Here is a 27,300-nt window from a genome sequence, read left to right on the forward strand (position 1 = left end):
GAACCGCCTATAGTGTGTGTAGCATGGAAGATATCAAGATCTCTTGGTTGTTATGTTGACAATGAAAGTATACTGCCCAAAATATTATTTATCTCTATTTCAAAATCGAGCTTTGGCACCTCTACAAATCCCTGCTTCCCTCTGGGAAGGGCCTATCTATTTACTTTTATGTTGAGTCATCATCCTCTTAATAAAAAGCACCAGATGGAGAGCACTGCTGTAATTTGCATGCATTACTATTAGTTTATATTGAGTATGACTATGACTGGATCTCTTTTACCAGGAATTACAATGTTTAGTCAGTCATTGATCTTCAGGGGTGCTCTGCATTTATGTTTTGCGGTCTCAGAAAGGGCTAGCGAGATATCATCTTGTTATATTGTATTATGATTGTTTTGAGAAAGTGTTGTCATCCGAGTTTTATTATTATTGCTCGCTAGTTGATTATGCCATTGATATGTGTAAACATGAGTTGCAAATATGTAAAGCCAGCATTCAAGATCTTTGCTGAAAACTTGAATGCTGGCTTTACATATTTGCAACAACAAGAGCAAATAGAGTTTGTAAAAGTTTTTCTTTATCACTTTCAGTTTATTAACTGAATTGCTTCAGGACAAGCAAAGGTTTAAGCTTGGGGAGGTGATACGTCTCAATCGTATCTACATTTCCAAACACTTTTGCCCTTGTTTTGGACTCTAACTTGTATGATTTGAATCGAACTAACCCGGACTGACGCTGTTTTCAGCAGAACTGCCATGGTGTTATTTTTGTGCAGAAATAAAAGTTCTCGGAATGACCTGAAAATCAACGGAGAAACCTTTTGGAATTAATAAAAAATACTAGTGAAAGAATAAAGACCACGGGGCCCACACCCTGTCCACGAGGGTGGGAGGCTCCCCCCAGGGCACGCCCCCTGCCTCGTGGGCCCCTGGAGCTCCACTGACCTCAAGTCCAACTCCATATATTCACGTTCGGGAGAAAAAAATAGGAGAGAAGGATTCATCGCGTTTTATGATATGGAGGCGCCGCCAAGCCCTAAACTCTCTCGGGAGGGCTGATCTAGAGTCCGTTCGGAGCTCCGAAGAGGGGAATCCGTCGCCGTTATCATCATCAACCATCCTCCATCACCAATTTCATGATGCTCACCGCCGTGTGTGAGTAATTCCATCATAGGCTTGCTGGACTGTGATGGGTTGGATGACATTTACCATGTAATCAAGTTAGTTTTGTTAGGGTTTTATCCCTAGTATCCACTATGTTCTGGGATTGATGTTGCTATGACTTTGCTATGCTTAATGCTTGTCACTAGGGCCCGAGTGCCATGATTTCAGATCTGAACCTATTATGTTTTCATGAATATATATGAGTTCTTGATCCTATCTTGCAATTCTATAGTCAGCTATTATGTGTTCTGATCTGTTAACCCCGAAGTGACAATAATCGGGATACTTACCGGTGATGACCGTAGTTTGAGGAGTTCATGTATTCACTAAGTTTTAATGCTTTGGTCCGGTACTCTATTAAAAGAAGGCCTTAATATCCCTTTGTTTCCGATAGGACCCCGCTGCCACGGGAGGGGAGGACGAAAGATGTCATGCAAGTTCTTTTCCATAAGCACGTATGACTATACTCGGAATACATGCCTACATTACATTGATGAACTGGAGTTAGTTCTGTGTCACCTTATGTTATAACAATTACATGAGGAATCACATCCGACATAATTATCCATCACTGATCCAATGCCTACGAGCTTTTTCACATATTGATCTTTGCTTAGTTACGTTACCGCCGCCACTGTTACAATTACTACAAAACTACTACTGTTACTTTTACTACTGTTACCGTTAATTCCATACTACTTTGCTACTAAATACTTTGCTACAGATACTAAGTTATCCAAGTGTGGTTGAATTGACAACTCAACTGCTAATACTTGAGAATATTCTTTGGCTCCCCTTGTGTCGAATCAATAAATTTGGGTTGAATACTCTATCCTCGAAAACTATTGCGATCCCCTATACATGTGGGTTATCATGACCATTTTCTGGCGCCGTTGCCGGGGATCATAGCTCTATTCTTTGAGTCACTTGGGATTTATATTTGCTGATCACTATGAGGAACTTGAAAGACGAAAGAACTAAGATTTTTTCTGTCAACTACGAGGGGAGGAAAGGAACTGCCATCTAGCTCTGCACTTGATTCTCCTTCTATTTTGAGTAAGCTTGCGACACCTAAACCTTCTTCTGCTATTAGTTCTAATATGTCACATGTTATTGATGATGCCAGTTCTGCTATGCATGTTATTTATGATTAAACTACTTCTATGCTTGATACTATTGTGCCATTAGGTGAATTTGTTGATGAACAACTTGCTAGGGCTAGAGAGAATGAAATTATTGAAACTGATAATATTGATGAAAGTGATGATGGAGATTCTCCCCCTAAATATGAATGTTGGGCCTGAGGGTTATGTTACGGATGAAGAAACTCCTAGAGAATTTCTTGCTTGCAATGATAGATCTAATCTTAAGAAGTTACTAGCTAAGCTTAAAGAAAAGTCTCTGAATGCTAGAATGAAATATGACCCTGCTTTTGCTACTTCACCTATCTGTGTTACTGATAAGGATTATGATTTTTCTGTCGATCATGTGATAATTACTTTGGTGGAATTTGATCCTTTTATGGCTATGAATCTGAAACTGTTGTGGCACATCTTACTAAATTGAATGATATAGCCACCCTATTCACTAATGATGAGAAAACTCGTTACTACTATATTCTTAAGCTATTTCCGTTCTCATTGAAGGTTGATGCTAAAACATGGTTCAATTCTCATAATCCTGGTTGTGTGTGTAGTCCCCAGGATATGATTTATTACTTCTTTGCTAAATATTTCCCCGCTCATAAGAAACAAGATGCTTTAAGGGAAATATATAATTTTCTGCAAATTGAAGAAGAGAGTCTCCCACAAGCTTGGGGGAGGCTTCTTCGATTACTTAATGTTTTGCCTAATCATCCTCTCAAGAAAAATGAAATACTTGATATCTTTTATAATGGACTAACCGATGCTTCCAAAGACCATCTGGATAGTTGTGCTGGTTGTGTTTTCAGGGAAAGAACAGTTGATCAAGCTGTATTGCTATTGAATAATATGTTGACTAATGAAAACAATTGGACACTTCCTAAGCCAACTCCAAAGGAAAGGGGTGTTCTATTTCTCAGTCCTGAAGATATGCAAGAGGCAAAGAAATCTATGAAAGAAAAAGGTATTAAAGTTGAAGATGTTAAGAATTTACCTCCTGTTGAAGAAATACATGGACTTAATATACCACCTATTGAACAAATGCATGGTCTTGATAACCCGACACAGGTAGTGAAGGTAAATTCTCTCTATAGATATGATAAAGTTGAAATACCGTCTACTAAGTTTGCTAGCAAATGCTTGGATGAGTTTGATGACTTTATGGCTAAACAAGAAAACTTCAATGCTTATGCTGGTAGACAATTGAAAAATAATGATCATATGATTGGACACTTGAGTGATTATATATCTAGAGTTAAGGGTGAACTTAAACTCATTAGTAAACATGCTTCTATGGTTACCACTCAAGTAGAACAACTGCTTAAAGCTCAAAATTATTTGCTCAATGAATTAAATGATAAGAGAAATGATAATGATGTTAGAGTTATGACTAGAAGTGGTAGAATGACTCAGGAACCTTTGTATCCTGAGGGCCACCCTAAGAGAATTGAGAAAGATTCTCAAGGAAATAATGCTGATGCACCTAGTCCTGCTAAAAAGAAGAAGAAGAAAAATGATAGGAATCTGCATGCTTCTAGTGAACCTGTTGTAGACACACCTGATAATCCTAATGATATTTATAGCTCTAATGCTAAAACACAATTTGGTGATGAACATGAATCTAGTGATAATATTAATGATGATGTTCATGTTGATGCTCAACCTAGCAATAACAATGATGTAGAGATTGAACCTGCTGTTGATCTTGATAACCCACAATCAAAGAATCAATGTTATGATAAGAGAGACTTCATTGCTAGGAAGCATGATAAATAAAGAGAACAATGGGTTCAGAAACCCATGCCTTTTCCTCCTAAACCATCCAAGAAAAAGGATGATGAGGATTTTGAGCGCTTTGCTAAAATGATTAGACCTATCTTTTTGCGTATGCATTTAACTGATATGCTTAAAATGAATCCTTATGCTAAGTACATGAAAGATATTATTACAAATAAAAGAAAGATACCGGAAGCTTAAAATTCCACCATGCTTGATAACTATACCTTTAAGGGTGGAATACCAAAGAAACTAGGAGATCCAGTAGTACCAACTATACCATGCTTAATTAAAAGAAACTATGTTAAAACTGCTTTATGTGATCTTGGAGCCGGTGTTAGTGTTATGCCTCTCTCTTTATATCGTAGACTTGAATTGAACAAGTTGACACCTACTAAAATATCTATGCAAATGGCCGATAAATCAACCGCTATACCTGTCGGTATTTGTGAGGATGTGCCTGTTGTGATTGCAAACGTTACTATCTTAACGGACTTTGTTATTCTTGATATTCCCAAGGACGATAGTATGTCGATTATCCTTGGAAGACCCTTTTCGAATACTGCAGGGTCTGTTATTGGTTGCAAAAAAGGCAATGTCACTTTTCATGTTAATGGTAATGAGCATACGGTACATTTCCGAGGAAACAACCTCAAGTTCACAGTATCAATTCTATTGGAAAAATTCCATCGATTATTATTGGAGGTTTTGAATTTCCTCTTCCTACTGTCAAGAAGAAATATGATATTCTTATTGTTCGGGATGTACATATCCCCGTTGAGGTAACCTAGTGTTATTCAAAAAATTTCTGGTTTCATGCGATTCGGAATGAGTTTGTTAACAAGACTTGATCAACCTTGTTAGAGGATTCCTTTTGATAAGCATGAGATGGATGAAGTTAGAAAGCACAACTCTCTGTACCCTCCTTTTTACTTTCTGCTATTTTGAATAAATAAGGCAAAAATAGTATTTTCTGTCTATTTTCTGATTTATCCATGCAATAAAAAGTACCCTGAAATAAAAGTTGTCCAAATGCCCTGAAAATGAAATATGATTTTTCTAGAATATTTAAGAATATTTGGCACTGAGAACATAGCAGGAGGGCAATCACCTGGCCACGAGGGTCCAGGGCGTGCCCACTCGCCTAGGGCGCGCCCCCGTGCCTCGTGGGCCCCTGGTGGCCCCCCTCCACTCATTCCTGCACCCACACACTTCTTCTTCCTCCCCAAAAAATCACCAACCAGCTCAAGCACGAGTTCTAGCTCATCTTGCTGCCATTTTCGATCTCCTTGCTCGAAGCTCCATTCACAAAACTGCTTTGGGGGATTGTTCTTTGGTATGTGACTTCTCCAATGGTCCAATCAGTTTTTATTCTAGTGCTTTATTCATTGCAAATTTTTGCTGTTGAGGTGACACTGTTCTTGAGCTGGCATGTCAAATTTATTTGCTCCCAAGTAGTTCTAATGCATGATATAGTCTCTAGGCACTTGTGGGAGTAGTTGCTATCAATTTTGTTGAGTTTGGTTCACTTTTATTTTGCCTTACTAAAAATTTCAAAAAAATTCAGAAAATGATAAAGATATTTTTGAGGGGCTCTCCGAGCCGAAGCTTGAAGGATAAGCAGAGCGAAGAGAACAAAAAGCCCAAATTTAATCTCCCCGGCACGACGGAGGTTCGGCCGTGTGAATGGCCTTGTGATGAGTTCTTGAGAACAGCCGGGATTCATGACGATTTTTATTATTTGGCTGAGAATGCAGGCCTCACCGATGTCCTCCACGACCAGCTCGATCAGTATCTCCTACTCACTAATACTTTCTTGCAAATTTTTTACTTTCATGCTAAGAAATGACCACCTTCAGTGGAGTTTCATTTATATGATGAGGTTAGGGAGACGTCACTATTTGATTTTTGTGGGGTTTGCAAGATACCCTTTGTGGGCAGCATAGAGGAACCACATCGTAGTGATGTGGATGGATTTATGGATATTATTGTTGTAGGGGAAACGAGGAAGGTTTCCGATGCAAGAATTACTAGCATACATTTTCCTGTTCTGTGTTACTTTGCAATATTTGCTAGTAGATGCTTAACTGGTCGCGGGAACTGTGGAAACCTTAGTGCCCCTGATATTTTTATTTTGGGCCATGCTTTATTTCGCGATAACACTATTAGTTTAGGTGCTATTATTGCTAAATGATTAAGCCTGAACCGTACAAAGGGTCCTATCTTTGGAGGCATCTTTGCTTCACGCCTTGCTAAACACTTTAGGATACTTATTAGGCATTATGAGAAAGAGGAAAAGTTGCTACCCCCTATTTTTCTAGATTATAAGAGTATGGTAGCACATGAATTTACTGTTAAAAATAATGAGATGATCCTTAAGTACAATTTGAGATTTAATAAAACTAACAGTGAGACTATTATCTTACCTACACCCTCTCTGTTTGACTTATCTTCAGGCACGTACCTCATCTTGCCGGAGGCCGTTCACGCACACCGGAGCCAGACTCCAGCTCCAGAGCCTGAGCCGGAACCACCACTTGACCCTTATAGACAATCCTTTTACTAGTGGGATCCGGAGGAGATCGACAATCCTTTTATCAGATGACACTCCTCAATACACCAGAGAGAGTAGCTCAAATCCATGGGCATAGACCAACTTAGGCCAAAAGCCTAAGCTTGGGGGGTACGTATTTCCCACCGACATTACATTCATGTTCACACACCCATTCTAGTTGTCGGTCTTCATAGTTTTTCATTGTACTATCCATGCTAGTTTATTTTCCTTTTCTTGCTTTCTTATTGTGTGTTTGAATAACCTTAAAAAAACCAAAAAAAAAATAGTTGTAGCGTTTAGCTAGTTTACTTTCCATGCTTGTAGTAGTAGTAATTAAGACAAAACTCAAAAAGATTTCTCGTTCTTCTTTTGCTTGTTGGGAGCTTTCCCATGTAAATAGTTTTATTTCAAGTTCTTTTCTTTGGGGGTCGAAAGGAGAAGACCATGATGAAAATGTTGAGTGGCTCTTTTATGCATTATTGATTGATTTAACAAAGAGCCCATATTCCCTTGTCTTCTCCCTTGAATTGAATGCTTGCAGATTCTAGCTTAGTCCAATGCACGTGCACTATTATTATTATCCACACCGTTCGGTCGTGCGAGTGAAAGGCAATAATGACGATATATGATGGATGATACGTCTCCAACGTATCTATAATTGTTTATTGTTCCATGCTATTATATTACCTGTTTTGGATCTTTATGGGCTTTACTCTACACATTTATATCATTTCTGGGACTAACCTATTAACCGGAGGCCCAGCCCATATTGTTGTTTTCTTGCCTATTTCAGTGTTACAAAGAAAAGGAATATCAAACGGAGTCCGAACGGAATGAAACCGTCGGGAAAGTTACTTTTGGAACGGAAGCAATGCAGGGGACTTGGAGTGCACGTAAGGGAAGCAACATGGAAGCCACGAGGCAGGGGGCGCGCCCACCCCCTCTGGGCACTCCCTCCACCCTCGAGGGCCCCTTGTGGCTCCCCTGCCCGACTTCTTTCGCCCATATATCTCCATATACCCTAAAAACATAGAAGAACAAGATAGATCGGGAGTTCCGCCGCCGAAAGCCTCTGTAGCCACCAAAAACCAATCGGGAATCTGTTCCGGCACATTGCCGGAGGGGGATCCCTCACCGATGGCCATCTTCATCATCCCGGCGCTCTCCCTGGCGAGGAGGGAGTAGTTCACCCTCGGGGCTAAGGGTATGTACCCGTAGCTATGTGTTTGATCTCCCTCTCTCTCGTGTTCTTGAGGTGATACGATCTTGATGTATCGCGAACTTTGCTATTATAGTTGGATCTTATGATGTTTCTCCCCCTCTACTCTCTTGTAATGGTTGAGTTTTCCCTTTGAAGTTATCTTATCGGATTGAGTCTTTAAGGATTTGAGTACACTTGATGTATATCTTGTCGTGGTTATCTGTGGTGACAATGGGATATTCATGTGATCCACTTGATATATGTTTTAGTGATCAACTTGCGGGTTCCGTGACCTTGCGAATCTATGCATAGGGGTTGGCACACGTTTTCGTCTTGACTCTCCGGTAGAAACTTCGGGGCACTCTTTGAAGTACTTTGTGTTGGTTGAATAGATGAATCTGAGATTGTGTGATGCATATCATATAATCATGCCCACAGATACTTGAGGTGACACTGGATTATCTAGGTGACATTAGGGTTTTGGTTGATTTGTGTCTGAAGGTGTTATTCTAGTATGAACTCTATGATAGATCGAACGGAAAGAATAGCTTCATGTTATTTTAGTATGGACTCTTGAATAGATAGATCAAAAAGGATTACTTTGAGGTGGTTTTGTACCCTACCATAATCACTTCGTTTGTTCTCTGCTATTAGTGACTTTGGAGTGACTCTTTGTTGCATGTTGAGGGATAGTTATATGATCTAATAATGTTATTATTGTTGAGAGAACTTGCACTAGTGAAAGTATGAACCTTAGACCTTATTTCCTACCATTGCAATACCGTTTACGCTCACTTTTAGCCCTTGGTACCTTGCTGTTTTTATAATTTCAGATTACAAATACCTTTATCTACCATCCATATTGCACTTGTATAACCATCTCTTGGCCGAACTAGTGCACCTTTACAATTTACCATTGTATTGGATGTGTTGGGGACAGAAGAGACTCTTTGTTATTTGGTTGCAGGGTTGTTTGAGAGAGATCATCTTCATCCTATGCCTCCCACGGGTTGATGCTACTGTCTACAAACCTCTGCACTTGGAGGCCCAACAATGTCTACAAGAAGAAGGTTGTGTAGTAGACATCAAGCTCTTTTCTGTCACCGTTGTCGGGGAGGTGAGTGCTTGAAGGTGTATCTTTAGATCTTGCAATAGAATCTTTTTGTTTCTTGTTTTATCACTAGTTTAGTCTATAAAAGAAAACTACAAAAAAATGTAATTGAGTTTGTCTCATATGCTTCATCTTTTTAATATCTTTCATGAGAATGATGGAAAGGAAAATTGTGCTCAAGTGATAGAAGAAGAAATCTATAAAATGTTTGGCACTAAATATGTGAATGATGAGCATGATTGCAATGTTGTTAGTATGAACTCTTTGAATACCCATGATGCTAAGGATATGCAAAGCCACAAGCTTTGGGATGCTATGTTTGATAAATATGATATGTTTAGTCCCCCGAGCTTTGATGAGAATATTTATTATGATGAAAGCATGCCTCCTATTTATGATGATTATATTGATGAAAGTGGGTTTGGAAGAGTATCAACTTTAGGTAGTATTGATACCACTATTTTGGAGGGTGTTGATTCTTATTTTAATAATGATCAAAGTGGATTTGGAGAGGTCATTATTTTAATAATGATCAAAGGTGAACCCACTATTTCGGAAGAGGTTCCAATTGATTATGAGAATAAAGTTGCTATCTATGATGATTATTGTGATGACTTGTATGCTATTAAGAATAATGATAACCATGAAACTTGTCATCATAATTTTAGTTTTCAATTGGATTATGCCTCACATGATAATTATTTTGTTGAGTTTTCTCCCACTACTATTCATGAGAAGAAATTTGCTTATGTGGAGAGTAGTAAAATTTCTATGCAAGTAGATCATGAAAAGAATGCTTTAGGTGTTGGTTATATGGTTGAATTCATTCATGATGCTACTGAAAATTATTATGAGGGAGGAACACATGCTTGTAGGACTTGCAATAATATCAAGTTTCCTCTATGTGTTGAAAATATTGAAGATTTGCTTGTTTTACATTCCTATGCTCGTTGATTATTGTTCCCATAAGTTGTTTGCTCACAAAATCCCTATGCATAGGAAGTGGGTTAGACTTAAATGTGCTAGTCATATTTTTCATGATGCTCTATTTATGTTTCAATTATTATCTTTTATGTGAGCATCATTGAAATCATCATGCCTAGCTAGGGGCATTAAACGGTAGCGCTTGTTGGGAGGCAACCCAATTTTATATTTCTCCTTCGCTTTTGATCCTGTTTAGTAATAAATAATTTATCTATCCTCTTGTTAGATGTGGTTTCATGTTTTAATTAGTGTTTGTGCCAAGTAGATCCTTTGGGAAGACTTGGGTGAAGTTTATATGATCTTGCTGTAAAAAACATGAACTTTAGCACTCACGAGATTAACTGCCATTTTTTCACTGGAGAGTGATTTTAGGTTGATTCTTTTTTAATATGATTAATAGACATATTCCTCAGGTCCACCAATTTATTTCAGAATTTTGGGGGTTCCAGAAGTATACGTTTGATACAGATTACTATGGACTGTTCTGTTTTTGCTAGATTCTGTTTTGTATGTGTTATTTGCTTATTTTCATGAATCTATGAGTAGTATCGGAGGGAATGAACCATAGAGAATTTGGAATACAGTAGGTATTACACCAATATGAATTTATAATGAGTTCACAACAGTACCTAAGTTGTGATTTATTTTCTTATACTAATGGAGCTTACGAGTTTTGTGTTGAGTTTTCTGTTGTGAAGTTTTCATGTTTTGGGTAAAGATTAGATGGACTATGGAATAAGGAGTGGAAAGAGCCTAAGCTTGGGGATTCCCAAGGCACCCCAAGGTAATATTCAAGGACAACCAAGAGCCTAAGCTTGGGGATGCGCCAGAAGGCATCCCCTCTTTCGTTTTCGTTCATCGGTAACTTTACTTGGAGCTATATTTTTAATCACCACATGATATGTGTTTTGCTTGGAGATTCATTTTATTTTGTTAGTGTTTGCTTGCTGTTATTTAGAATAATGTTTTGCATCTCTATTTTCAATAAAAAAAGTCAAGGATAGCCTTTACCATGCTTATTTTGCAAGTATAAATGTTGTCGTTTAAAAACAGAAAGTTTACCGCTGTTGCAAAAATTCCCTAGAAACGTCAGAGAGTGATATAATGTTGAATCGTTTTTCATAATGAGCTCTGATAAATATTCTACAGCTTAGTATTTTTCTTATAATTGTTTGAGTTGGGTAAGTATGATGAATCTTGCGTTCTTTACAGACTATACTGTTTTGGCAGATTGCTGTTATGTTTGCATTGTTGACATAAGTTTGCTTGTCTAATGACTCTATTTGAGGATAGGAGTATTAAATATGCAGAGACATTTAGTATGCAATGTTGAATAATAATTTTATTAATTTTTTACAGTAGAAAATGATAAGGTTTTTTGCATTGTTATTGAAGGAAATATGCCCTAGAGGCAATAATAAAGTTATTATTTATTTCCTTATATCATGGTAATGTTTATTATTCATGCTAGAATTGTATTAACCGGAAACATAATACATGTGTGAATACATAGACAAACATAGTGTCACTAGTATGCCTCTACTTGACTAGCTCGTTTATCAAAGATGGTTACGTTTCCTAGCCATAGACAAAAGAGTTGTCATTTGATTAACGGGATCACATCATTGGGAGAATGATGTGATTGACTTGACCCATTCCGTTAGCTTAGCACTTGATCGTATAGTATGTTGCTATTGCTTTCTTCATGACTTATACATGTTCCTATGACTATGAGATTATGCAACTCCCGTTTACCGGAGGAACACTTTGTGTGCTATCAAACGTCACAACGTAACTGGGTGATTATAAAGGTGCTCTAAAGGTGTCTCCGAAGGTACATGTTGGGTTGGCGTATTTCGAGATTAGGATTTGTCACTCCGATTGTTGGAGAGGTATCTCTGGGCCCTCTCGGTAATACACATCACTTAAGCCTTGCAAGCATTGCAACTAATGAGTTAGTTGCGGGATGATGTATTACGGAATGAGTAAAGAGACTTGCCGGTAACGAGATTGAACTAGGTATTGAGATACCGACGATCAAATCTCGGGCAAGTAACATACCGATGACAAAGGGAACAACGTATGTTGTTATGCGGTCTGACCGATAAAGATCTTCGTAGAATATGTTGTAGCCAATATGAGCATCCAGGTTCCTCTATTGGTTATTGACCGGAAATGAGTCTCGGTCATGTCTACATAGTTCTCGAACCCGTAGGGTCCGCACGCTTAAGGTTTCGATGACAGTTATATTATGAGTTTATGAGTTTTGATGTACCGAAGGAGTTCGGAGTCCCGGATGAGATTGGGGACATGACGAGGAGTCTCTAAATGGTCGAGACGTAAAGATCGATATATTGGACGACTATATTCGGACATCGGAAAGGTTCCGAGTGATTCGGGTATTTTTCGGAGTACCGGAGAGTTACGGGAATTCGCTGGGGAGTATATGTGCCTTATTGGGCCATACGGGAATAGAGGAGAGAGGCCGAAGGAAGGAGGCGCGCAGCCCCCCTTTGGTCCGAATTGGACAAGGGGTGCAGCCCCCTTTTCCTTCCTCCTCTCCCCCTCTTTCCTTCTCTCCTACTCCAACAAGGAAGGGGGGGAGTCCGACTCCCGGTGGGAGGAGGACTCCTCCTGGCGCGCCCCTCCTGGCCGGCCGACCCCCTCCCCCTGGCTCCTTTATATACGGGGGTAGGGGGACACCCCATGACACACAATTTGATCTTCTTGATCGTTCCTTAGCCGTGTGCGGTGCCCCCCTCCACCATATTCCACCTCGATCATATCGTTGCGGTGCTTAGGCGAAGCCCTGCGTTGGTAGAACATCATCATCGTCACCACGCCGTCGTGCTGACGGAACTCATTCCCGGCACCCCGCTGGATCGGAGTCCGGGGATCGTCATCAAGCTGAACGTGTGCTGAACTCGGAGGTGCCGTACGTTCGGTGCTTGGATCGGTCGGATCGTGAAGACGTACGACTACATCAACCGCGTTGTCATAACGTTTCCGCTTACGGTCTACGAGGGTACGTGGACATACTCTCCCCTCTCATTGCTATGCCATCACCATGATCTTGCATGTGCGTAGGAATTTTTTTAAAATTACTATGTTCCCCAACAGTGGCATCCGAGCCTAGGTTTTATGCGTTGATGTTATATGCACGAGTAGAACACAAGTGAGTTGTGGGCGATACAAGTCATACTGCTTACCAGCATATCATACTTTGGTTCAGCGGTATTGTTGGATGAAGCAGCCCGGACAGACATTATGCGTATGCTTACGCGAGACTGGTTTTACCGACGTGCTTTGCACACAGGTGACTAGCGGGTGTCTGTTTCTCCAACTTTAGTTGAACCGAGTGTGGCTACGCCCGGTCCTTGAGAAGGTTAAAACAGCACTAACTTGACCAACTATCGTTGTGGTTGTGATGCATAGGTAAGAACGGTTCTTGCTCAACCCGTAGCAGCCACGTAAAATTTGCAACAACAAAGTAGAGGACGTCTAACTTGTTTTTGCAGGGCATGTTGTGATGTGATATGGTCAAGACGTGATGAGATATAAGTTGTTGTATAAGATGATCATGTTTTTTTGAAGTTATCGGGAACTGGCAGAAGCCCTATGGTTGTCTCTTTGTTGCATAAGATGCAAGTGCCAAATAATTGCTTTACTTTATTGCTATACGATAGCAATAGTTGCAAGAGCAATAGTTGGCGAGACGACCATGTGACGACACATTGATATAGATCAAGATGATGATCATGGTGTCGTGCCGGTAACGATAGAGATCATGACAGTACTTTGGAGATGGAGATCACAAGCACAAGATGATGATGGCCATATCATATCACTTATATTGATTGCATGTGATGTTTATCTTTTATACATCTTATTTTGCTTAGTTTGACAGTAGCATTTTAAGATGATCTCTCACTAAATTATCAAGAAGTGTTCTCCCTGAGTATGCACCGTTGCGAAAGTTCTTCGTGCTGAGACACCATGTGATGATCGGGTGTGATAGGCTCTACGTTCAAATACAACGGGTGCAAAACAGTTGCACACGCGGAATACTCAGGTTAAACTTGACGAGCCTATCATATAACAGATATGGCCTCGGAACACGGAGACCGAAAGGTCGAGCGTGAATCATATAGTAGATATGATCAGCATATTGATGTTCACTGTTGAAACTACTCCATCTCACATGACGATCGGACATGGTGTAGTTGATATGGATCACGTAATCACTTAGAGGATTAGAGGGATGTCTATCTAAGTGGGAGTTCTTAAGTAATATGATTAATTGAACTTAAATTTATCATGAACTTAGTGCTGGTAGTATTTTGCAAATTATGTTGCAGATCAATAGCTTGCGTTGTTGCTTTCATATGTTTATTTTGATATGTTCCTAGAGAAAATTGTGTTGAAAGATGTTGGTAGCAATGATGCGGATTGGATCCGTGATCTGAGGTTTATTCTCATTGCTGCATAGAAGAATTATGTCCTTAATGCACCACTAGGTGACAGACCTATTGCAGGAGCAGATGCAGATGTTATGAACGTTTGTCTATCTCAATATGATGACTACTTGATAGTTTAGTGCACCATGCTTAACGGCTTGGAATCGGGACTTCAAAGACGTTTTGAACGTCATGGACCATATGAGATGTTCCAGGAGTTGAAGTTAATATTTCAAGCAAATACCCGAGTTGAGAGATATGAAGTCTCCAACAAGTTCTATGGCTAAAAAGATGGAGGATAATTGCTCAACTAGTGAGCAAGTGCTTAGATTGTCTGAGTACTAACAATCGCTTGAATCAAGTGGGAGTTAATCTTCCAGATAAGATAGTGATTGGCAGAGTTCTCTAGTCACCATCACCAAGTTACTGGAACTTCGTGATGAACTATAATGCAAGGGATGACGAAAATGATTCCCGAGCTCTTCGTGATGCTGAAATCGACGAAGGTAGAAATCAATAAAAGATCATCAAGTGTTGATGGTTGACAAGATCACTAGTTTCAAGAAAAGGGCAAAGGGAAAGAAAGGGAACTTCAAGTAGAATCACAAGCAAGTTGTCACTCCCACGAAGAAGCCCAAAGCTGAACCAAAGCCTGAAACTGAGTGCTTACACTGCAAAGGAAATGGTCACTGGAAACGGAAATGCCCTGAATATTTGGTGGATAAGAAGGATGGCAAAGTGAACAAGGGTATATTTGATATATAGGTTATTGATGTGTACCTTACTAGTGTTTATAGTAACCCCTGAGTATTTGATACTTGTTCGGTTGCTAAAAATTAGTAACTCGAAACAGGAGATACAGAATAAACAGAGACTAGTTGAGGGTGAAGTGACGATGTATGTTGGAAGTGGTTCCAAGATTGATATGATCATCATCGCACACTCCCTATACTTTCGGGATTAGTGTTAAACCTAAATAGATGTTATTTGGCGTTTGCGTTGAGCATGAATATGATTTGATCATGTTTATTGCAATATGGTTATTCATTTAAAATCAGAGAATAATTGTTGTTCTGTTTACATGAATAAAACCTTCAATGGTCATACACCCAATGAAAATAGTTTGTTAGATCTCGATCGTAGTAATACACATATTCATAATATTGATGCCAAAAGATGCAAAGTTAATAATGATAGTGCAACTTATTTGTGGCACTGCCGTTTGGGTCATGTCGGTGTAAAGCGCATGAAGAAACTCCATAAAGATGGATTTTCAGAATCACTTGGCTATGAATCATTTGATGCTTACGAACCGTGCCTTTTGGGCAAGATGACTAAAACTCCGTTCTCCGGAACAATAGAACGAGTTGCTGACTTGTTGGAAATAATACATACCGATGTATGAGATCCAATGAGTGTTGATGCTCGTGGCAAGTATCGTTGTTTTCTGACCTTCACAAGATGAATTGAGAAGATATGAGTATATCTACTTAATGAAGCACAAGTCTGAAACATTTGAAAAGTTCAAAGAATTTCAGAGTGAAGTGGAGAATCATCATAACAAGAAAATAAAGTTTCTATAATTTGATCGCAGAGACAAATATTTGAGTTACGAGTTTGGTCTTCAATTAAAACAATGTGGAATAGTTTCACAAACTCATGCCACCTGGAACACCACAGCATAATGGTGTGTCCGAACGTCATAACAAGTACTTGATTGGATATAGTGCAATCTATGATGTCTCTTATCAGTTTACCACTATGGTTTTTGCGGTTATGCATTAGAGACAGTTACATTCACTTTAAAAAGGGCATCATCGAAATCCGTTGAGACGACGCCTTATGAACTGTGGTTTGGCAAGAAACCAAAGTTGTCGTTTCTTAAAAGTTTGGGGCTATGATGCTTATATGAAAAAGTTTCAACCTGATAAGCTCGAACCCAAATCGGACAAGTGCGTCTTCATAGAATACCCAAAGGCAACTATTGGGTACACCTTCTATCACAGATCCTAAGGCGAGTTATTCATTGCTAAGAACGGATCCTTTCTAGAGAAGGAGTTTCCCTCAAAAGAACTGAGTGGGAGGAAAGTAGAACTTGATGAGGTAGCTGTACCTGCTCTCTTATTGGAAACTAGTTCATCACAGAAATCAGTTCCTGTGATTCCTACACCAATTAGTGAGGAAGCTAATGATGATGATCATGAAGCTTCAGATCAAGTTACTACCGAACCTCGTAGGTCTTCCAGAATAAGATCCGCACCAAAGTGGTACGGTAATCCTGTTCTAGAAGTCATGTTACTAGACCATGATGAACCTACGAACTATGAGGAAGCGATGATGAGCCCAGATTCCGCGAAATGGCTTGAGGCCATAAAATCTAAGATATGATCCATGTATGAGAACAAAGTATGGACTTTGATTGACTTGCTCGATGATCAGCAAGCCAAGTTAAATAAATGGATCTTCAAGAGAAAGACGGACACTGATCGTAGTGTTATTATCTACTAAGCTCGACTTGTTGCGAAAGGTTTTCAGCAAGTTCAAAGTGTTGAATATGATGAGTTTTTCTCACTCGTAACGATGCTTAAGTCTGTCCGAATCATGTTAGCAATTGCCACATTTTATGAAATCTGGTAAATGGATATCAAAACTGTGTTCCTGAATGGATTTCTGGAAGAAGAGTTGTATATAATGCAACCAGAAGGTTTTGTCGATCCGAAAGGTGCTAACAAAATGTGCAAGCTCCAGCGATCCATCGATGGACTGGTGCAAGCATCTCGGAGTTGGAATATATGCTTTGATGAGTTGATCAAAGCATATGATTTTATACAGACTTTTAGAAAGGCCTGTATTTACAAGAAAGTGAGTGGGAGCACTACAGCCTTTCTGATAAGTATATGTGAATGACATATTGTTGATTGGAAATGATGTAGAATTTTCTGGAAAGCATAAAGAAGTGTTTGAAAGGAGTTTTTTAAAAAAAGACCTCAGTAAAGCTACTTATGTATTGAGCATCAAGATCTATTGAGATAGATCAAGACGCTTGATAAGTTTTTCAATAAGTACATACCTTGTCAAGATTTTGAAATAGTTCAAAATGGAACAGTCAAAGAAAGAGGTCTTGTCTGTGTTGCAAAGGTGTGAAATTGAGTAAAGACTCAAATCCCGACCACGGAAGAAAATAGAAAAGAGAATGAAAGTCATTCCCTATGCCACAGTCATAGGTTCTATAAAGTATGCTATGTACCAGACCTATTGTATACCTTGCTCTGAATTTGTCAAGGGAGTACAATAGTGATCTAGAAGTAGATCACTGGACATTGGTCAAAATTATCCTTAGAGAAATAACGATATGTTTCTCGATTATGGAGGTGACAAAAGAGCCCGTCGTAAAAGGTTACAACGATGCAAGCTTTTACACCAATCCAGATGACTCTAAGTCTCAATTTGAATACATATTGAAAGTGGGAGCAATCAGTTAGAGTAGCTCCATGCAGAGCATTGTAGACATAGAATATTTGCAAAATACATACGACTTTGAATGTGACAGACCCGTTGACTAAAACTTCTCTCATGAGCAAAACATGATCATACCTTTGTACTCTTTGGGTGTTAATCACATAGCCATGTGAACTAGATTATTGACTCTAGTAAACCCTTTGGGTGTTGGACACATGACGATGTGAACGATGGGTGTTAATCACATACAGATGTGAATATTGATGTTGAATCACATGATGATGTGAACTAGATTATTGACTCTAGTGCAAGTGGGAGACTGAAGGAAATATGCCCTAGAGGCAATAATAAAGTTATTATTTATTTCCTTATATCATGATAAATGTTTATTATTCAGGCTAGAATTGTATTAACCGGAAACATAATATATGTGTGAATACATAGACAAACATAGTGTCACTAGTATGCCTCTACTTGACTAGCTTGTTTATCAAATATGGTTACATTTCCTAGCAATAGACAAAAGAGTTGTCATTTGATTAACGGGATCACATCATTGGGAGAATGATGTGATTGACTTGACCCATTCCGTTAGCTTAGCACTTGATCGTATAGTATGTTGCTATTGCTTTCTTCATGACTTATACATGTTCCTATGACTATGAGATTATGCAACTCCCGTTTACCGGACGAACACTTTGTGTGCTACCAAACGTCACAACGTAACTGGGTGATTATAAAGGTGCTCTACAGGTGTCTCCGAAGGTACATGTTGGGTTGGCATATTTCGAGATTAGGATTTGTCACTCCGATTGTTGGAGAGGTATCTCTGGGCCCTTTCGGTAATACACATCACTTAAGCCTTGCAAGCATTGCAACTAATGAGTTAGTTGCGGGATGATGTATTACGGAACGAGTAAAGAGACTTGCCGGTAACGATATTGAACTAGGTATTGAGATACCGACGATCGAATCTCGGGCAAGTAACATACCGATGACAAAGGGAACAACGTATGTTGTTATGCGGTCTGACCGATAAAGATCTTCGTAGAATATGTAGGAGCCAATATGAGCATCCAGGTTCCGCTATTGGTTATTGACCGGAAACGAGTCTCGGTCATGTCTACATAGTTCTCAAACCCGTAGGGTCCGCACGCTTAAGGTTTCGATGACAGTTATATTATGAGTTTATGAGTTTTGATGTACCGAAGGAGTTCTGAGTCCCGGATGAGATCGGTGACATGACGAGGAGTCTCAAAATGGTCGAGACGTAAAGATCGATATATTGAACGACAATATTCGGACAGAGGAAAGGTTCCAAGTGATTCGGGTATTTTTCGGAGTACCGGAGAGTTACGGGATTTCGCCGGGGAGTATATGGGCCTTATTGGGCCATACGGGAATAGAGGAGAGAGGCCGAAAGGAAGGAGGCGCGCAGCCCCCCTCTGGTCCGAATTGAACAAGGGGTGCAGCCCCCTTTTCCTTCCTCCTCTCCCCCTCTTTCCTTCTCTCCTACTCCAACAAGGAAGGGGGGAAGTCCTACTCCCGGTGGGAGGAGGACTCCTCCTGGCGCGCCCCTCCTAGCCGGCCGACCCCCTCCCCCTGGCTCCTCTATATACGGGGGCACCCCATGACACACAAGTTGATCTTCGTGATCGTTCCTTAGCCGTGTGCGGTGCCCCCCTCCACCATATTCCACCTCGGTCATATTGTTGCGGTGCTTAGGCGAAGCCCTGAGTCGGTAGAACATCATCATTGTCACCACGCCGTCGTGCTGACGGAACTCATTCCCGACACCCCGCTGGATCGGAGTCCGGGGATCGTCATCGAGCTGAACGTGTGCTGAACTCGGAGGTGCCGTACATTCGGTGCTTGGATCGGTCGGATCGTGAAGATGTACAACTACATCAACCGTGTTGTCATAACGTTTCCACTTACGGTCTACGAGGGTACGTGGACATTACTCTCCCCTCTCGTTGCTATGCCATCACCATGATCTTGCATGTGCGTAGGAATTTTTTTGAAATTACTACGTTCCCCAACAGTTTTACACTAACTTATCTCACGAGTTCTTGTTGAGTTTTGTGTGGATGAAGTTTTTGAGATTTAGGGAAACCGTGATATGAGAGGAATTAAGGAGACACAAAAGCTCAATCTTGGGGATGCCCAAGGCACCCCAAGACAATAGTTCAAGAAGTCTCAAGCATCTAAGCTTGGGGATGCCCCGGTAGGCATCCCACCTTTCTTCTTCAACAATTAACGGTTAGTATCGGTTGAGCCTAAGTTTTTGCTTCTTCACATGAGTTGTGCTATCCTTGCAATGTTATTTTATTTTGTTTTGCTTTATGTTTGAATAATATACCAAGATCTGGAATTCTTAAATGTCAGAGAGTCTTCACACAACTACATAATTATTTAACTACTCATTGATCTTCACTGATATCTTTTTGGAAGTAGTTTGTCATTTGCTCTAGTACTTCACTTATATCTTTTAGAGCACGGCAGTGGCTTAATTTTGTAGAAATTGTTGATCTCTCATGCTTCACTTATATTATTTTGAGATTCTCTTAGAACAGCATGGTATTTGCCGTGGTTATAAAATTGGTCATAGAATGATGGTCATCCAAGTTGGGTATAATAAAAACTATCGTAGAAAGTGAATTGGATGCTATGATCAATTTGATACTTGATAATTGTTTTGAGATATAGAGGTGGTGAGATTAGAGTCATGCTAGTTGGGTAATTTTGAATTTAAAGAATACTTGTGTTGAAGTTGGCAAGTCTCGTAGCATGCACGTATGGTAAAAGTTGTGTAACAAATTTATTGCATGGGGTGCTCTTTTGATTGCCTTCCCTTTTGTGGAGGTCGGAGGGGCGTGATGGTTAACTCCTACCAACCTTCCCCCAGGAGAATGCATGTATTGCTTGGTTTTTGATGACTTGTAGATTTTTGTAATAAGTATATGAGTTCTTTATGACTAATGTTGAGTCCATGGATTATACTCACTCTCACCTTCCATCATTGCTAGCCTCTTCGGTCGTGCATTGCCCTTTCTCACCTTGAGAGTTGGTGCAAACTTTGCCAGTGCATCCAAACCCCGTGATACGATGCGCTCTATCACACATAAACCTCCTTATATCTTCCTCAAATCAGCTACCATACCTACCTATTATGGAATTTCCATAGCCATTCCGAGATATATTGCCATGCAACTTTCCACCGTTCCGTTTATCATGGAACGCATCATCATTGTCATATTGCCTTGCATGATCATGTAGTTGACATCGTATTTGTGGAAAAGCCACCATCCATAATTTTTCATACATGTCACTCTTGATTCATTGCCCATCCCGGTACACCGCCGGAGGCATTCATATAGAGTCATATCTTGTTATAGTTTCGAGTTGTAATTCATGAGTTGTAAATAAATAGAAGTGTGATGATCTTCATTATTAGAGCATTGTCCCTTAAAAAAGGCCAACAAGAAAAAAAAGACAAAGAAAAAAAAGAAAAAAAAGCAAAGGCCAAAAAAAGGCCCAAAAAATATATAGAAAAAGGGGGACAGTGTTACTATCTTATTTTTCCACACTTGTGCTTCAAAGTAGCACCATGTTCTTCATATAGAGAGTCTCATTTGTTGTCTCTTTCATATACTAGTGGGAATTTTTCCTTATAGAACTTGGCTTGTATATTCCAATGGTGGGCTTCCTCAAAATGCCCTAGGTCTTCATTAGCAAGCAAGTTGGATGCACACCCACTTAGTTTCTCTTGTTGAGCTTTCATACATTTATAGCTCTAGTGCATCTGTTGCATGGCAGTCCCTACTCCTCATGTTGACATCAATAGACGGGCATCTCCATAGCTCGTTGATTAGCCTCGTCAATATGAGACTTTCTCCATTTTTTGTTTCTCCACACAACCTCCACCATGATATTCTATTCCACCCATAGTGATATATCCATGGCTCATGTGCATGTATTGCGTGAAAGTTGAAAAAAAGTTTGAGATTGCTAAAGTATCAAACAAGTGCTTGGCTGAAACCGGGGTTGTGCTTGATGGGAGTATTTCGTGTGATGAAAATGAAACATAGCCTAACTATATGATTTTGTAGGGATGAACTTTCTTTAGTCATGTTATTTTGAGAAGACATGATTGCTTAGTAAGTATGTTTGAAGTATTACTATTTCTTATGTCAATATGAAATTTTATTTTGAATCATTTGGATATGAACATTCATGCCACAATAAATAGAATTACATTAAGAATTATGCTAGGTAGCATTCCACGTCAAAAATCCTGTTTTTATCATTTACCTACTCGAGGACGGGCAGGAATTAAGCTTGGGGATGCTTGATACGTCTCCAACGTATCTATAACTTTTTATTGTTCCGTGCTATTATATTACCTGTTTTGGATGTTTATGGGCTTTACTCTACACTTTTATATCATTTTGGGACTAACCTATTAACCGGAGTCCCAGCCCATATTGTTGTTTTCTTGCCTATTTCAGTGTTTCGAAGAAAAGGAATATCAAACGGAGTTCAAATGGAATGAAACCTTCGGCAAAGTTATTTTTGGAACGGAACCAATCTAGGGGACTTGGGGTGCACATAAGGGAAGCAACAAGGAAGCCACGAGGCAGGGGGTCGCGCCCACCCCCTCTGGGCGCTCCCTCCACCCTCGTGGCTCTCCTGACCGACTTCTTTCGCCTATATATCTCCATATCCCCTAAAAACATCGAAGAACAAGATAGATCGGGAGTTCCACCGCCGCAAGTCTGTGTAGCCACCAAAAACCAATCGGGGCCCTGTTTCGGCACCCTGCCGGAGGGGGGACCCCTCACTAGCGGCCATCTTCATCATCCCAGCGCTCTCCATGACGAGGAGGGAGTAGTTCTCCCTCAGGGGTGATGGTATGTACCAGTAGCTATGTGTTTAATCTCTCTCTCTCTCTCTGTCTCTCTCTCTCTCTCGTGTTCTTGAGGTGGTACAATCTTGATGTATCGCGAACTTTGCTATTATAGTTGGATCTTATGATGTTTCTCCCCCTCTACTCTCTTGTAATGGATTGAGTTTTCCCTTTGAAGTTATCTTATCGGATTGAGTCTTTAAGGATTTGAGAACACTTGATGTATATCTTGCCGTGCTTATCTGTGGTGACAATGGGATATTCACGTGAACTACTTGATGTATGTTTTCGTGATCAACTTGCAGGTTCTATGACCTTGGGAATCTATGCACATGGGTTGGCACATGTTTTCGTCTTGACTCTCCGGTAGAAACTTTGGGGCACTCTTGGAAGTACTTTGTGTTGGTTGAATAGATGAATCTGAGATTGTGTGATGCATATCATATAATCATGCCCACGGATACTTGAGGTGACAATGGAGTATCTAGGTGACATTAGGGTTTTGGTTGATTTGTTTCTTAAGGTGTTGTTCTTGTATGAACTCTATGATAGATCGAACGGAAAGAATAGCTTCAGGTTATTTTACTACGGACACTTGAATAGATAGATAAAAAAGGATAACTTTGAGGTGGTTTCGTACCCTACCATAATCTCTTCGTTTGTTCTATGCTATTAGTGACTTTGGAGTGACTCGTTGTTGCATGTTGAGGGATAGTTATATGATCTAATTATGTTATTATTGTTGAGAGAGCTTGCACTAGTGAAAGTATGGATCTTAGGCCTTGTTTCCTACCATTACAATACTGTTTACGCTCACTTTTATCGCTTGCTACCTTCTGTTTTTAAAATTTCAGATTACAAGTACCTTTATCTACCATCCATATTGCACTTGTATCACCAACTGTTCGCCGAACTAGTGCACCTATACAATTTACCATTGTATTGTGTGTGTTGAAGACACACAAGAGACTCTTTGTTATTTGGTTGCAGGGTTGTTTCAGAGAGACCATCTTCATCCTACGCCACCCACGGTTTGATAAACCTTAGGTCATCCACTTGAGGAAAATTTGCTATTGTCCTACAAACCTCTGCAGTTGGAGGCCCAACAACGTCTACAAGAAGAAGGTTGTGTAGTAGACATCAATGGACTGTTTGAGATGGGAGAAGCTGGTATGAACTCAACCTCTCTTGTTTTTGTAAATATCATTAGTTCATCGTTCCTGATTCATCCTATTATGAATAAACATGTTTGCAATGACAATTAGAGATTATAGTTACCTATGCCATGCTTAATTAGCTAGGAGTTTATAATGGTTTACCTTGCGTGCCAAGATGCTATTAAAATGGTTGTGATGTGGTATGATAGGGTGGTATACTCCATTGAACGATTCGAATGACTTGACTTTGCACATGTTCACGCATGTAGTTGAAGCAAAATCAACATAGACTCCACGACATTTATGTTCATGGTGGATTATATCCTACTCATGCTTGCACTCAGTGTCTATTAATTTCAATGCATGTTCATGACTGCTGTCGCTCTCTAGTTGGTCGCTTCCCAGTCTTTTTCTAGCCTACACTTGTACTAAGCGGGAATACTGCTTCTGCATCCACTTCCATAAACGCCAAAGTTATTCCATATGAGTCCACCATACCTTCCTATATGCGGTATCTACCTGCCGTTCCAAGTAAATATGTATGTGCCAAACTCCAAACCTTCAAATGAAGTTCTATTTTGTATGCTCGAACAGCTCATGTATAAACTAGGGCTATCTGTATCTTCCATGCTAGGCGGGTTACTATCAAGAGGAGTGGACTCCGCTCCTCATTCACGAGAAAATGGCTAGTCATCGGGATGCCTATTCCCATGCTCAAATCAAGTCAAAATAATTGCAAACAAAACTCCCCCAGGATTGTTGTTAGTTGGAGGCACCCGTTGTTTCGGGCAAGCCATGGATTGATGATTGTTGGTGCAGGGGAGTATAAACTTTACCATTCTGTTGGGGAACCGCCTATAATGTGTGTAGCATGGAAGATATCGAGATCTCTTGGTTGTTATGTTGACAATGAAAGTATACCGCCCAAAATATTATTTATCTCTATTTCAAAATCGAGCTCTAGCACCTCTACAAATCCCTGCTTCCCTCTGGGAAGGGCCTATCTATTTACTTTTATGTTGAGTCATCACCCTCTTATTAAAAAGCACCAGTTGGAGAGCACCACTGTCATTTGCATGCATTACTATTAGTTTATATTGAGTATGACTATGACTGGATCTCTTTTACCATGAATTACAATGTTTAGTCAGTCCTTGATCTTCAGGGGTGCTCTGCATTTATGTTTTGCGGTCTCAGAAAGGGCTAGCGAGATACCATCTTGCTATATTGTATTATGATTGTTTTGAGAAAGTGCTGTCATCCGAGTTTTATTATTATTGCTCACTAGTTGATTATGCCATTGATATGTGTAAACATGAGTTATAAATATGTAAAGCCAGCATTCAAGATCTTTGCTGAAAACTTGAATGTTGGCTTTACATATTTGCAACAACAAGAGCAAATAGAGTTTGTAAAAGTTTTTCTTTATCACTTTCAGTTTATCAACTGAATTGCTTGAGGACAAGGAAAGGTTTAAGCTTGGGGGAGTTGATACGTCTCCATTATATCTACTTTTCCAAACACTTTTTCCCTTGTTTTGGACTCTAACTTGTATGATTTGAATGCAACTAACCCGGACTGACGTTGTTTTGAGCAGAACTGCCATCGTGTTATTTTTGTGCAGAAATAAAAGTTCTCGGAATGACCTGAAAATCCATGGAGCAACTTTTTGGAATTAATAAAAAATACTGGCGAAAAAATAAAGACCAGGGGGGCCACATCCTGTCCACGAGGGTGGGAGGCTCCCCCCCACCCACCCCCAGGGCGCGCCCCTGCCTCGTGGGCCCCCTGGAGCTCCAGCGACCTCAAGTCCAACTCCATATATTCACGTTCGGGGAGAACAAAATAGGAGAGAAGGATTCATCGCGTTTTACAAGACGAAGCCGCCGCCAAGTCCTAAACTCTCTCGGGAGGGCTGATCTAGAGTCCGTTCGGAGCTCCGGAGAGGGGAATCCATCGCCAATTTCATGATGCTCACCGCCGTGCGTGAGTAATTCCATCGTAGGCTTGCTGGACTGTGATGTGTTGGATGGGATTTACCATGTAATCACGTTAGTTTTGTTAGGGTTTGATCCCTACTATCCACTATGTTCTGAGATTGATGTTGCTATGACTTTGCTATGCTTAATGCTTGTAACTAGGGTCCGAGTGCCATGATTTCAGATCTGAACCTATTATGTTTTCATGAATATATATGAGTTCCTGATCCTATCTTGCAAGTCTATAGTCAGCTATTATGTGTTATTCTGTTAACCCCGAAGTGACAAGAATCGGGATACTTACCGGTGATGACCGTAGTTTGAGGAGTTCATGTACTCACTAAGTGTTAATGCTTTGGTCCGGTACCCTATTGAAAGGACGCCTTAATATCCCTTAGTTTCCAATAGGACCCCGCTGCCACGGGAGGGTAGGAAAAAAGATGTCATGCAAGTTCTTTTCCATAAGCACGTATGACTATATTTGGAATACATACCTACATTACATTGATGAAGTGGAGCTAGTTCTATGTCACCCTATGTTATAACTATTACATGAGGAATCGCATCCGACATAATTACCCATCACTGATCCAATGCCTACGAGCTTTTTGACATATTGATCTTTGCTTAGTTACTTTACCGCTACCAATGTTACAATTACTACAAAACTACTACTGTTACTTTTGCAACTGTTACTGTTACTTCCATACAACTTTTCTACTAAATACTTTGTTGCAGATACTAAGTTATCCAGGTGTGGTTGAATTGACAACTCAATTGCTAATACTTGAGAATATTCTTTGGCTCCCCTTGTGTTGAATCAATAAACTTGGGTTGAATACTCTACCCTCGAAAATTGTTGCGATCCCCTATACTTGTGAGTTATCACCTTCCCACATGGCGCGGCTTCACGCGTCCCCTTCTGTCTTCAAGCATGACCCGTGCACTCTCTCCCCCACATTCGCCGCCAGCCTCAACACCCAATATAGCTACTCGTCGCTGACGTACTCAGGTTCGCCTGCTCCGCCTCTGTGTCGTGGCGCCCTACCCTTTGCAAACGGCTCGGCAGCACAGTTCAGCAGCACCGATGTCGACATGGATGAGATCATCATGAGCAGCTCGGTAGCCGAGGAGGAGGCGAGGAGGATGGACCAGCAGAGGTGGAGCCGGCACCCAAGGAAAAAAAGAATAAGTGGGCGACCAACGCTAGGATGGGTGAGCTTCGCGTCAAGTAGACGTCCAAGGAAGACAAGTGCCTCGTCGAAGCATGGAAGACCGCAACATCGACCCGATCACTGGCTCGAATCAGAATGACGACACGTACTAGAGAAGGATCAAGGCGGTGTTCGACGAGCGCAAGTAGGTCGACCCGTACTTCGCCAACAACCACATGGACCGTGGCAAGAAG

The sequence above is a fragment of the Triticum aestivum genome, chromosome 3B, assembly GCF_018294505.1.
Source record: "Triticum aestivum cultivar Chinese Spring chromosome 3B, IWGSC CS RefSeq v2.1, whole genome shotgun sequence".
NCBI lineage: Eukaryota > Viridiplantae > Streptophyta > Magnoliopsida > Poales > Poaceae > Triticum > Triticum aestivum.